Raw genomic sequence first — 14,626 nt, forward strand, 5'->3', positions numbered from 1 at the left:
CATGAAATTTTACTGATACACTTTTATTCCATTGATTATGGGTTTATTTTCTAAACGGATGGAATGACAATTGTCTGAATTTGCTTTGTTTTAATTCAAAGATAATATGTAGAGGTTTTGGCATTATCGCCATGGATTGGCAAGCCTTACATATCACTGGGTGTTGGCGTACAGCCGCAAAGTTGTATTGTTACTTTTCAAATAAAAATATAAGTCTATAATTATGTTAAATATATTAATACGAAAACAACGTTAACAATATTGACAATTCCATGTGCATTGAAGAGTCCATAGCTCTGACATTAATAGTTATGCTCTAGTTATCGTTTTGTGAATAACTATTTCAGAAAGGCAAGTACTTTTATGACGGGCAATTAAGTTTGAAGTGCCAGCTCTTCAACGTTATGGTGCTTAAACATACGACAGGTTGTAATGTCTTCAAAAACTTATAAATCCACTAAGAAGGGCTTGGCAAAGCAATACAAATGGGAGCAAGACCTAAATCATACTCAATATTACATTGGAGTGCATACATTAGCAAGGGGGAGGACGTAATTTCGTTTCATGCAAACATTAAGTGTTAAAAATGTTTCAGGGCAATACAATACCGGTAAAACATAATTATGTTTCTGATCTATACAAGTTCTTGATTGGAATTGTTCTCATAAGTTTGCACCGGAGATGAGACAGCTTGGACATATTATATTCTACCTCAGTTTGTTCAACTAATGGAAAATGTTATTGGGATAACATTCTTCTGAGCGAGAATTCCTTATACGGACTTCTATTATCCTTCAAGTTTCGAGGTTAATTTAAATGTTACTAGGAACGTATTGTTAGAAGGTTTCACCGCCCACTTTAAGAGCGGAATGTTAGTCCTTATATTACAGTTTAACGAGAAGTGTTTTTGCTTTCTTTGACTTTAAATATGTGTTGCTTAGTTAAAGCATTGTACAGACACATCCTTTGCGAGTTTCGAATAATGAGGCAATACTTTATTCCACTAAACATGTCTTTTTTAGCCAAAAAGTACTGCACCTAACATTTGTATTCTCAAGATGAACGCTAACGCAGTTAAGCTGCTGAGAGATTTGCAGCTAACAGAGATAAAGCATGGTTACTAGGGTATATACTGCATGAGTTTTGTTGATGTGGTCCAGTAACATTCTAATTATTTATCATTGTCTTTGGTCTCAAAACTCCATTCAATTTGTTTTAATTTCAAATTATCTTTGTAAGATAAACCTCCGTGCGTTTATCCTTAGGTACAAATAATAATAATAATAATAATAATAATAATAATAATAATAATAATAATAATAATAATAATAATAATAATAATAATATTAATAATAATAATGATAATAAAATTTAATAAATATTAATAATAATAATAAAACAATAATTTAAAATGTGTGTGTGTGTGTGTGTGTGTGTGTGTGTGTGTGTGTGTGTGCGTGTGCTTGCGCGTTCTTGTGGGCATGCGTATTTGCGCCTGATTGATCCAATTTGCCCACATATTTTGGAGCCATTGTAATTCCTATCACGAGTTTTGCAGAATGGATTACGCCTTATATTTATCATCAGAATGCATTCTCTATTCGTCCGAATTCCAATCAGAGCATGTCAAATACATCACACAAATGTGTCGGGAGAGATGGTTTTTAGCAATACTGAGAAGTAGATAAATTGCAGCCTATTTTTTAATACTCGTTGTGGCCACATATATTTATCAGTTTCAATAAAAACAATCGCAAGTCTAGAACACTCAAATATTGAGAAGTAGTTCTTTTGAAAGAGGCATACACTCTGGACCCCATGAATAGTGTTTTGCAAAAAGAAAGTATTATACAAATATAAACATAAAACGACAGTTTGATGGTAGGAATTCTGGTGATCTGATTTGAAGGTATTCTTCAATACAATTCTTCGCTGTTGAATTACTGTTACATCATAAAAAGTTGAGCACTGGTGCTTACAAAATATCTTTTGGAATTTTGAAAGTTCGTTCGTATTCCTCGCATACTTTTAAGGAGTAAAACAATGTAATATACTGGTCCTACAAACAGGTTGGACAAATGATAGCAGTTTCGTTTTAACTGTACCAGATCAACTGACATTCAGGGTAGCACATGGCAGCATTTCTAATGGATACCTTTTTATTTCTCTTTGTTTTGAGGCTATTGGCCGCAAATCTAAATTAGGAAAAGTCAGATCTACCATTTTGCACTTTTAAATAGTGCGAAATCACAGACCACGTTATTTAAATACGTTCAGAAGATTGCATTGCGTGAATTAGAAAGCAAGACGTAGATCTGTAAATAGTTTTTGTCAGAAACTGAGGCAAATAGATACTGATAAATTCTTACGCAGTAAACAGAAATGTTTTGACTAAGAGCCCTGCCTTTTTTCCACAAATAGTAAAAAACTCAGTCAATATCGGGTTTCAATTAATTAACTTTACCTTAACAATAAACTAGCGAGATGAAAGCAATGTTAATATATGCTAGTGCATAAAGGTTTATTAGTTACATATATGAAATAATGTAATTATTTAAAAAAATCTTAAATTTATATAAACTACTCTGATTAATGACTGGAAATTAAAGGTAACAGTTTGGGGCCACTCAAAAAATTGGATTAAATGTTTATTGCCTGTGATCTGACTTGTAAATAATACACGCTTGTCGCCCCTTCAGCAGAGCATATAGAGTGACATATATGGAAGTACTGCTCTTATTTCGAATATACGTATTGTTTCGGCGTAAGGCCCCGATAGGTGTAGACAATAATCTTTAGTTATCCAGGTTCAAAGCCGAGCGCCAGGGAAGGAATCTACTGTTGCATTCATTTTAATTGTCTTCGGTATGAAGCAGTGGGAGATCGAAGCCACGACCTTCAGTCCAAGACGCGGACCCATTACTACCTAGGTACCGGGTCTTTATATAATTCAAAATTCGATTACCACTTATTCAAGTTATAAATACTCATCCAAACTTTAAAAGGCTATGTTTTGAAAGAAAATGTGTTCTTAACAATGAAAGGCAACATATTTTATAAAGCATGAATGGCTTCAAACACATCAAACAATGAACATGAAATGCATCCTTACGAAATGAGATCAGACATGATTCACATCTTCCTGTCATAAAAATAAATATGACCACTTTCTCTCTTTTATTTCTAGCAACATCAAGTTTTTTCACCTGTTGTGTATTTAAAACACCGTGTGCGAAAACGGAAATGACCATTAAAATAAAAATAAAGGCTATAATATTATACTTATTTCAAGTTGAAAGGCCCGTAGGAAATACACGTTATATAACGGCCATTGACTAGAGGTCGAAGGTGCCGGCATACTTTGAATAACTATGAAATGATGACCGCTTACAACCAGTAAACATGTCAGACGCAAATCAGATTTAAAGTTATAAATATCATGCTTGCATTTGAATACCCAAAGCAAACTTATGAGGATTGATATAGATACAGTTAATAGTAAGAAATTGTGTGAACTCCGGGAGTAAAGGGTTTTCATTTGTCTTTGTGTTTGCTTCTCTGTCTGTCTAGTCGGATGCTCAAATCAGTTTAAATAAGTCTAATCATGCATGCTGCTATTTTGTATTAAGATATTTGTAATTTAATAACCACAACAATAATAAACTGATCTATCAACGTCTGTTCTACCCACAACACTAATTATATAAATATTTGGTTCAGTTTAAGTTAAAATGAAAGGATCTCAGATGATATTCTTTGTTTGATTAACGGCGTTGGGAGGGGGACAGATGGTGTAGTTATATACCATCTGAAGTGAATTATTTAACATCCGCATTATGAAAACACGAGTATGAGTTTGATTTGTGTCACCTAAGTTCAAAAAAGAGTTAGCAACTTATTTCTGTTTCACCGAGCATATCGGATATAAAACAAAAGGTAGGATAACATTTATTTCGATTGAACAATGTATTTTGACAACTTCAAAGATGTTAGAAGCATAAATGAATTGTATTTTGAAAGAATAGTTGTTGTTTTTTGGCATTTACTCATTCAAGAAAAACACGTACTTTAAATGATTTAATAGCCGGTTTTATAAACCTTTTTTTAAATTATTAATGTGCTGTTAATAAAAAATACGTCTTAAAAACAACGTCGCCCGCACATTCATGACGGATTTATTCTCAGACTTTTGATGAAAGAAATGAAGTGAATGTAGGCGGATATCCGCGTCAACTCGCACAGAAAAAACGTGTCTATTTAAATAAAAACCTGGAATATAACTGGATATAATTAAACAAAAGACAAAACTTCAATAAATGAAAACACCGTTACCTTCAACTTAGTTTTTACTAACCCAAAAATAAATTCTTACTTGATTTGGCTATAATATTTAAATCGAATCTTCATTCCTATCATTTTTCGAATGGAAGCATCGGATGTAATATTTCAATTCAAAATAATCTCTCTAAGTGTCTGGATTTCTATCCGAGATTTTCATATAAATCACACAAAAAAGTGTCGATGTTGAACGCTATTACCAATCCTTCGGTCTGGTGATAGTGTTGCCTTCTTTTTGCAATATTTCTTTCAGCCGTATTTTTACTATGTTATTTAACAGAACTGACTTATTTGTTTTTGATTGTTTTATTGAATACGGCTGAAAGAAATATTGCAAAAAGAAGGCAACACTATCACCAGACCGAAGGATTGGTAATAGCGTTCAACATCGACACTTTTTTGTGTGATTTATATGAAAATCTCGGATAGAAATCCAGACACTTAGAGAGATTATTTTGAATTACATCCGATGCTTCCATTCGAAAAATGATAGGAATGAAGATTCGATTTAAATATTATAGCCAAATCAAGTAAGAATTTATTTTTGGGTTAGTAATCAAACGCAATATCAATTAATAGTTGTACGGTATCAATAGGAGTTTTGTGTTGTTGAAGTTATGCCTTAAGATCTAAATAGGCACATGCATATCGTTGTAATCGCGGAAACTGAGACAGACACAGAGGCACTACAAATGTTATTAAATGAACACTTTAAGGGAAAATAAACATCTAGTAATAAGCATCCAGCATGTGAATAAACGTTGGAGAAATATTTAGTAACACATATTTCTAAATACTAATACCGAAATATAATTATAATAACAATGATAATGGACGTGACTTCCAACACTAGCGGCGTAAGCGTAAAAACTAAGTATCGAGCTATGCAGATAGATACTAGTTTATTCCTCTATATTGAAGGTGTTTAAAACAGGTAAACTATGAAAGACATTTACAGGATGCAATGGACAACATTGAGCATATTAAATACAAGTGAAAGAACAAACAAAGATCAAACAACTAAGACTACTATCTATGTATACAGATATAATAACAATGTGATGCAGTGTATCTGAGGTTGTTGAAGACAGTAATGTGTACAGGCGTTGTTGGTGCTGTGATTGGGTCAATTCCTACCAACTGGCAGTGAACTACCGAACTTTCACTTATTTCTAAATGGTTCGGAGTGACTTTAACCTCTATGAATATGAAGTTATTTAACAAGAGTGAATGAATTGAAAGTCGGGCAGAAGACTCCAAGCTCTGACTTTTTCATACAGCTCTATAGGGATTGTAAAGCAGCGAATTCAAGGCAGGAACTGTGAATATTTGTTCTATTTATGGCAAAATGGGTCTATGCATTGTCCGATGACATTACTGACACATTACTCTCTAAGAAAAGAAAGCAATTGTCTGGGGATGGTCTAATGGTTATGTATGAGACAGAACGAGACTCAATGTTTAATGTAGACATTAAATTCCACATTATATAAATGTATAACGGTTTTTTATACTCATCGATCAATCTAACTGTTGTTGCCTAATCAGAAAATATTCACGTGTGCTTTCAGTTTTACCATAAGTATACGTGTTCTAAAGCGTCTTAGATTTTAAGATTAACGTTTACTAAAAAAATATTTCGCAGCCATAAGAGCAACAATATCCATTAATATACCGTAATTACTCGTACTCTGAAAGAGGCGAGAGACATCTGGGTAAGAGAACAGCCATTGATTTTGCTAACCATTCGGTTTACAAAATTAATGAAACAAGTTATAAATTGTTCCGACATAAATTGGTAAAACAAATCGAATTGATAAACTAATGTATATTAATTATGTATAAAACAATAAGTCAATGTTGAGCTATCATAAGGCATAACCTAAACATACAAAGTGTCTTCAAATTGTTGATTACAAGTACCGATTGAAATTGCTGTTGTAACCTTGAGACGGCCCATTTATTTAGAATGATAGTTTTTTTTGCTTTTATTTTGCTTTATGCTAAAATACAGAATCTTTTAACGATTGGAAAAACTGTCTGACTAAAATGCCAGGTGTTATTATTTGAGAATTATATATCCCTCAAAAGTACAACTATCTTTCATTAATACATTCCATCAAGGTTTGTTTTTATAGAAACAGCAATAAAATCTGCTCATCAAATGGTCAACACAAATTCAATCTAACGCCATCTTTATTTCTTCAGTGTCTTTCACTTGGTGCAACAAAATCCAAAAAGATTAAGATCTACATCTTTTGGGCCGTTTTGATATGAGGAAAGACGGCGGATCCAGACGGACGATTGCTTCGGTTACACGTGAAACATGTTTTTGCAATAAAGAAGCACTAAAGGGATACCCAACAATTTCGCCGATCGCAAAAAACGTTTATTCCCGACACATTCGTGTGTGATTTATGGGACATCTTCCGATTGGAATTTCTATACGTAACGTGACAATAATATGCAAAAAGCCAAGTAGTTAAATCTTCGAATATAAACCCATTTTGACGCTCAAGTAGTCGAACCCAGTTTTGAAGCTCAGGGTAGGACTCGAAACGACAATGAACGAAATACCCAAATAGAGGTACTCAAATCAAACAACATTGCAATACTTCGTGGATTAACCGAAATAATCGAGAAGTATGGCAGTTAGGACACGAACATTGATATTGCAGAACATAAGGTGAAGAAATATTGAAACAAATACTAACTTATTTCAACGTTAATTGGTAATTAAGTAAAACGAATTGATAAACTAATATAGTACTGTCATAAAATAATAAGGTCGATTTATTTCATAACCTTTGCTTAATTGTTAATATGTTACAATAAAAAAGAATCATAATGCGGACATCTTTCAAATTATTCACTTTTAGGGGTCTTTGATCATAAAAATTTCACATTTTGACAGTTTTCTCTTATTTATCTATTGCTTAATTAATGTTCCAATCTATTTTTAGATCACTTGAAGACGTGTCCATTAAAAATGTGGGGTAGTGATTAATACATAGTGTTTAATAACTCTTGATATGTTAAGTTTCAATTTGATTTGAGAAATCATATTTTAAACACTCTTATTATTAATAAATTAAATTTTTACCTATAGAGCTCTATGAAAAAATCACTGCAATATGGTACTCACATCGCAGAAGAAGTGTATTGAATATGTGAAAGTTTTTGCGCATTTAATCCAACATAGCTTATATCTGTACTGCTTCCAATGACAGCTAGCCTGAATTGTTCACAGAAGAACGGCCGCTAAGTAAACAAGTAGTAAAAACCAGGTAACATGTATATGTATACGTACTTACAAGACCCTAACCATGTTTGAATTACCGTTACGGTACCGCTTACACCGGCTTAGACACAAATTGATTTTGAAGATTTATTCTTTGGAAATACAAAATAATTAACTTATTTACAACTAAAAATCAAATTTAAGCAACAACAAAGCTCTCGACATGAATCAGGCTTCATTGGCTTCAGCGACGAGCAAGTATGGCATTTAACTTTCAGCTACGTTATAATATTATCGTTTTGTTTGTAAAAATCGGAATCTACCATTAGCCGCAACAATGTTAACAGAAATGTCTTTTCAACAACCTTTTTCTTTAGATTGAAACAATATCGAAAGTGGTCTGTGGGGGCGATGAAGACGTTTTTCTTCCATTAGCTAGATTTTTCTTCAGTGTCTCTTTGAAATGAATAATTATATTCGCAATAGTATGTACAACATATTTCTGAAACTATTTGCTTTGCAGAGTATTCCAATTGTAACTATAAGAGATTCAACTTCCTGTATCATTCCTTTTTTAAAAACATGGTAAATTACGGTTAAAGGCATGATAAATGTTGGGAGACACTCGGTGTAAGTGCACTTGTGTGTGTAATTGCACGTACGAATTGCAGAAGAGTATAAAACTCATCAACGAGAACTTTAAAAAGTTGTATTAATTGTGGTATAGGTTAGGTTAATGATACCAGCATTAAACTCTTTCCTCTTGCTTTCATCAATGTCTTAACTTAAACAACGTATTTTTATATGGATAAAGTAGTGCTAAAAGGCTGAAAGAGAAGGTATACTTTTTGTTTGATAAATGTTCTTACTTCGAATCCACATAAGGTTTTTCATTTGGTTGTTTCAAGGTATTAGACTGGTGCTCAAAATTATTCCAAAGCTTTTGCGGCAAAAATAAGTATCTCGCAGTTTTACATAACTATAATGCGAGTAAAATAATCGAAATAGGTTTGAAAGACAAAATATTTTACAATGACGTATTTTAGCCTATGAGCTTGTAGACTCAAGGGGGACAGAGGTATCAAAAATTCAAGGTGTATATTTGATTAAAAAATGCGAATCAAAGTTTGGAATATATTATCAAATAATCACAACACAAAATAATAACAACATGCGTTATCTGTGTGCCGAAATATCTTTCTTAGAAAATTGGCAAATTCTGTCATATTTATTTTCTAAAACATCGTGTTATCGGCGAAACATCGGCAAAGACATCAGTTATACGACTTTTATTAGGCTTATCAGTACTTTATATAAACGAACATTTCAAACTTCTGGTTTTGCACATTAACGCATGGCCATTCCGGCAATATTTTCCAAAAAATAACCATACGTACCATCATAATGCGAGAATTTCAAAGATGTTACTTATCTCTTTTTTCAAACGTTTGGCTGCTACAGAACGTAAACACTTTTTACATATAGACATGTTGGGTTCCGTTATGTGAGGAATGCAAATTAAATTTACAGTAACTTCTTGATAAGAGATCGTTCGGAAACACAAAGTGATATCAAATCATAAAATGTTGCAGTAACTTCACGGAAAAGAAATAAATGTACGATCACCGCCATAAACTTAGACTACACCAATTGATTAACATCAACATGTCGTTCATATGCCATCAAATAGTATTTTCCGTTTTACGTGGGGAATATTGTTTATTTCTTTAAATCGATTTAAGTGCTCTGAACGAATAATACATTTGTTTTGCAGGCAAAATACATTTGTTTGTAAATGAATATTAAGCTTCAGCCTTTCTGTGAAACGTGAATAGAATTAACATTGTTTCTTATCACTACTTCTAAGCGCAAAAATATCAACATGTAAGCAAAGCTTGACTCTACAATTTGATTTAACCAGCGTCAACACAAGACAATCTATTTTGGAAACGTGAACTTACATTGCTAACTTTATTCGTTTTACCTCCCGTCCTATTTAACAGTCGACGTTTGTTATTAAACTTAAATGTAAATTTAGATTTTAAAGAGGAAAGCATATTTTGCAACATTACTGAACATAGTTAGAGGATAAAGGAAATAATTGACAGTCCTTGTCATTAGTGGTACAATAAAGCGGCTTTCATAGAAATTGTTTGTTTCATATATTGCATTTCAAACAGTATTGATCAATATGTCAATACAATTTTTCGGATGTGTTCGTGTTTCAAAACATAATGTCTGTATCGCAACCGATGTACGTACTCGTATGGAACGAAATTGTATAATATAATTATACCTATGTTATTGTATAATTTAATTTATAACTATTTAACCACATGCTCAACAATATTCAGGTGCTCAAAAAGAGGCCTTTTATGTTTCTGTCAATATAGATAAAAAGAAGTTTAATAAAAACTGGATAAGACATACATCAAACACTTCCCGTTTTTTGACTCAATATAAAATGATAAAAATTATGGACTTGAATGGCATAACAAATGATGATCTTCTTGAAGATTTGCCTCAGATGGTAGGTCAGTAAAATAACGCCATGGGCATGAAACGCCATTAAAATCAAAAGAAATATGGTGTGTCTAAAATCCATACAAACACAGAGACGGTTGCATAAGTCTATATGAAAATACTAAAAATTGTACACAACCATGATAATTAAAAAGCGATGAATAATTTAAAAATCAGATATATGTGTGTTTCTACTTCGTTGCATGCGCATCAATATTCTTATTTTAAAGCAACTATCTGACTTCTTAAAAAATGATAACTATTTAGACCCGAATGATGTAAAGATAATTAATTGTGTGTGAATCAATACGAAGTATAATCTATTGCAAACTAATGTCACTTTTTCAAAAGAAATGTAAAAACACAATGTTCAGAATAATGATAAGAAAAAAAAAATCCTCCAAACTTGTAAAACTTTGTTCACGTTTTTTGCTAAACAAGATGCATATGCAATGCAATGTACGAAGTTGACGTAATATATATTTCTTTGAACAATGCTTTAATCTATGTATTTTATCAGGACAATGTTGATGTTTTTTGTTGAAAAAAATATGTCTGACATGTTCGTTCTGTTACTTCATTTACACCTTAAAACATTTCAGCGAAAAAAACGGCTTCTAATTTGCACTGGGCTTTTCGTTAAACTGGCGTTTGTGTAATTGTAGTTAGTCATCACATTGAATATATTCAAATGACGCGACGCTCATGCAGACTCCTGTCCAAGTCCATTAGATCTTCCATTTCTCAAACCCGTAATAATGTAAAGAAATTTCTTAGAAACAGCCTCAAATACGTCATTCGAAGGCTTTCAATTCCAAATATTTCTTTGTGAGTGATGTCATGAACTGAAGATATATCTCCTCATTGGACCTATTTGGAAGGCCTTATTGTTTACGATTGCTTAATTAAGCATACTAGTTCTTACTGTAACAGACATACTTTTATTAAACTAAGCCATCTTACCTCATAACGTTTTATATGTTAACACTGCAATTTACAAAATGCTTAAGAATCGAATTGACATTAAACAAACTCGAAACGTCATCCGATAATTTCTGTTGAATATTCTCCAAAGGAAATAATTAAATTAATACGTTGCGCATACTGTTGCAGACGTGGACATCTATCACTTAGGAGACAAATTGGAACATAATTTAGTTAATGGACAAAAACTGCTCAAACGCCCACTTGGAACTCTTTCAATTTTTTTTTCATTTGTCGACTGTTTCTATAGGAACTGGTTTAACGAATGCTTTGATAACAAATCAGAAATATAAAAAACAACATACACTACGACATGTCCTTATTTGCCTGTAGGACCAATGTCATTTCAACGGTTTACTAGAACAGCAAGAATATTATATACTAACATAATAATACAAATTATAAAATATTTCAGGTGCTGAAAATAATTCTGGTATGTTAATGTCAATTAACAATTTTTTATCGTGATCAGCAAGGAAACTCGAGTTCATTTTTAAAATTCATTAGTAATAAATGACACACGTTCTGCGCTTAATTTGTTTTCATTTGTATTCGGTTTTTAAGCTTTGAATGTAATACAGCCGTTGATATATTTGCTTAGAGAGAGAGACAGAGAAATTGAGAGAGAGAGAGAGATAAAGAGAGAGAGCTTCTAAAAGATGAGTATGCGAGTATGGAATACTTGAAGGGTCATATTAGATCAAAATTCACGTATGGTATAAGAAAATATCACCAAACTTAGTCAACGTCAGTTTTTGTTAAGCAGAGCATTCTCAATATCACTGTCGTTATAAATAAAATGTTGAAAATAATATATAACACAGATTCATAGAGTAGGCATTCGTTTCAGTACCAAGATAATGATTGTGGAAATATCTATTCGAATTGAGAAAGATAAACAGAAAATGATTTCTTCTTTAAAATTGCTTCACATGTATATCAGCTGCAACACAAAAGAATGCTGTACGGGCAAAATACGTGTACAAACAACAAGATGAAAATGAGTTTTTTTTAAACATACATATTAATGACAAGAATGGCCTCAACACATACAGAAGTGTTTGTTTTGATTGAGTTTTGGCTAACGTAGAATCCTTCAGTTGACAATCTCAATGAGTTTATTAATAAATGGATCCTCGTAGAACTGCATTTTCTGCAAATGGTATAATCATTTGAGCGCCATTCATTTTGTTCGTTAAACATGCCTAAAATAAACATATTTTGCGTAATGTTTTATATTTTGTCGACATACATGTAGAACAACACAACTTTGATATCAAGACATGGACACTTGCAAATGCATTGAGCGCTTCCATAGCGTATATGTTTTTTTACACGCGCATGAGGATTGGCCTATTACAGCACGCAATCGTAAGTCATTATAAACGTTGTCAATGTGTTCCATTATTGCCATTTTATCAAAATGAATATATGCATTAGATGTTGTGATTGCCGATATGTTGTTGTTATTTCACAATTAAAAAATAATATTTTACGGAAAAAGCGACTAAAACAAATACAATTTGGTTCTATATCGGTGAATCCCCTGTTTGTTGATCTAGGCAAGTTCCCGATATTCTTGCAACTAATTCAAAACATCGTAGTATTGTTTTCTGAGTAAGAACTCCTGATACTCCACAAATTTTTCATGTTGATTGAAATGTAAATAGAAACCTTTTTTTCAAAGGTTTCACCTCTAATTGCAGTTTTACGAACACTTTGCAGTTTTCACCATATTTTTTTAATGTAGATATTATAATATTATATTTTAAGGAAACAAATCAATAAAAGGCAGGCATGGATCCAATTTGCCTACAGTCTTATTCCTATAACAGTTTTCGCGAAATGATAACTCCTATATTCGGAATGTGGTCTTTGTTCGTCTGTATCCCGACTAGACAATGTCACATTAATCGAAAAAAACCTTTCGGGATTGAAGGTTTTTACCAAATCTAAGAAGAAGATAAATTGCGGCCTATCTTTTAATACTTTTTTTATTGGCCCATATATTTGTCAGTTTCAATAAATACAAAACTATCACAGGTCTAGGGTTCCCAATCATCAGCAAGTAAATCCCCTCAAAAAGGCATTAACCCTGGAAACAATGAAAAGAAAGTGCAAATCAACATGAACGACAAATTTATGGTATGAATTATGTGTTCTGATGTTAGGATATCGTTCTTTAATATATTTTTTCTCTGTGAAGATACGGCAACAGAATAATATATGTGCCGTTAAAACAAATAAAGGAATACAGTCGGATTACAATGTCTGACTCATTCTCTGACTGTTAATAGACGTAGCAAAGTGAATGGTACATGGGTATCAGCGTCACCTGTCTAAAGACACACGAGCATGTCCATCTGAATAAAAACCTAGAATAAAACATTAAAATTTGGCAAACAACAAAACCGTTACATTTAATTTAAATTTTAGTTCTTGAATTAACATGTTTTTGTTCACGATAGATGAGTTCAATATTAAATTATAATTTAGTGTTGGCTATAATGGTTTGAATCCAATTTTAATCCTATCATGTTTCTAATGAAGGATTGGGACTAATATAACAATTCAGTATTATTTCTCGAAATATCTGAAGATTTCTTATAAATCACACAAAAAATGTGTCAGTGATGAACGTTATAATCAATCCCTATTCGCGGTAAACTGCAATATAAAAAACTTCCCGTCTCATTAAGGCAGTTTTCCCATATGTAAGACAACTCCCAGAAATCGACAATGCCAGTGCATTAGCGTTAATGATAATAAAAAAAATGTCGGTTCGTTATTTTCAATCATCGTCGATTGTTTACCTATTACAACTAAAAACCGAAGTTAACCCGCTATTTGACCCGTTGTTTTATGTATTTTTCGGAGAAATTGATATTTGAATTACGTGTTCGGCGAGGATATTTCTGCAGCTATTCATTTTGTAGTAAAATGCCATTCCGATTGTTGTTTTTTATTCTTTATTAAATATATCGTTAGATATAAACCTCTATGATGTTTTCACCTTCGAAATATGATCGTTTTAACGTTAGTACGCACATTAATTAATATCATTTATATACCGTATTTTTCTTATGTGAAAGGAGCATTTATTGTCACATTTTTTAAACAATATTTTCTTTTATTCTAAGATGTTTAAATTTACATAAGAGTTATCTAAGGGGTCTAGATTTGCTGAAATCCGATTATGTCAGTACTTTGATCATACAGTGGACAGCGAAATATTATAAATGTAAATAATACATCTGCAATAGTTGTAGCCCGGAATTATAGCTATTATGGTTTTTCCGACCTAACCCTCCGGTACAAACAAAATAAAACCGTTGTAATATACACATGTTACTTAGGAAACAATAGAGTCATTGGACTGTTACACGAATTTCAATAGCTCGAAATTCACCTTTTATTTGTACCGGCATGGGAAAACCCTGTTATGTTAATTCCGGGCTATATGTATTTGAAATCAATATGTATGCGGAAAACTATAGAAACAAGCTCAGTAGCAAAAAGTATAAACATAAACGGGGTTTA

The sequence above is a fragment of the Mya arenaria genome, chromosome 9 (assembly GCF_026914265.1).
Source record: "Mya arenaria isolate MELC-2E11 chromosome 9, ASM2691426v1".
Classification (NCBI taxonomy): domain Eukaryota; kingdom Metazoa; phylum Mollusca; class Bivalvia; order Myida; family Myidae; genus Mya; species Mya arenaria.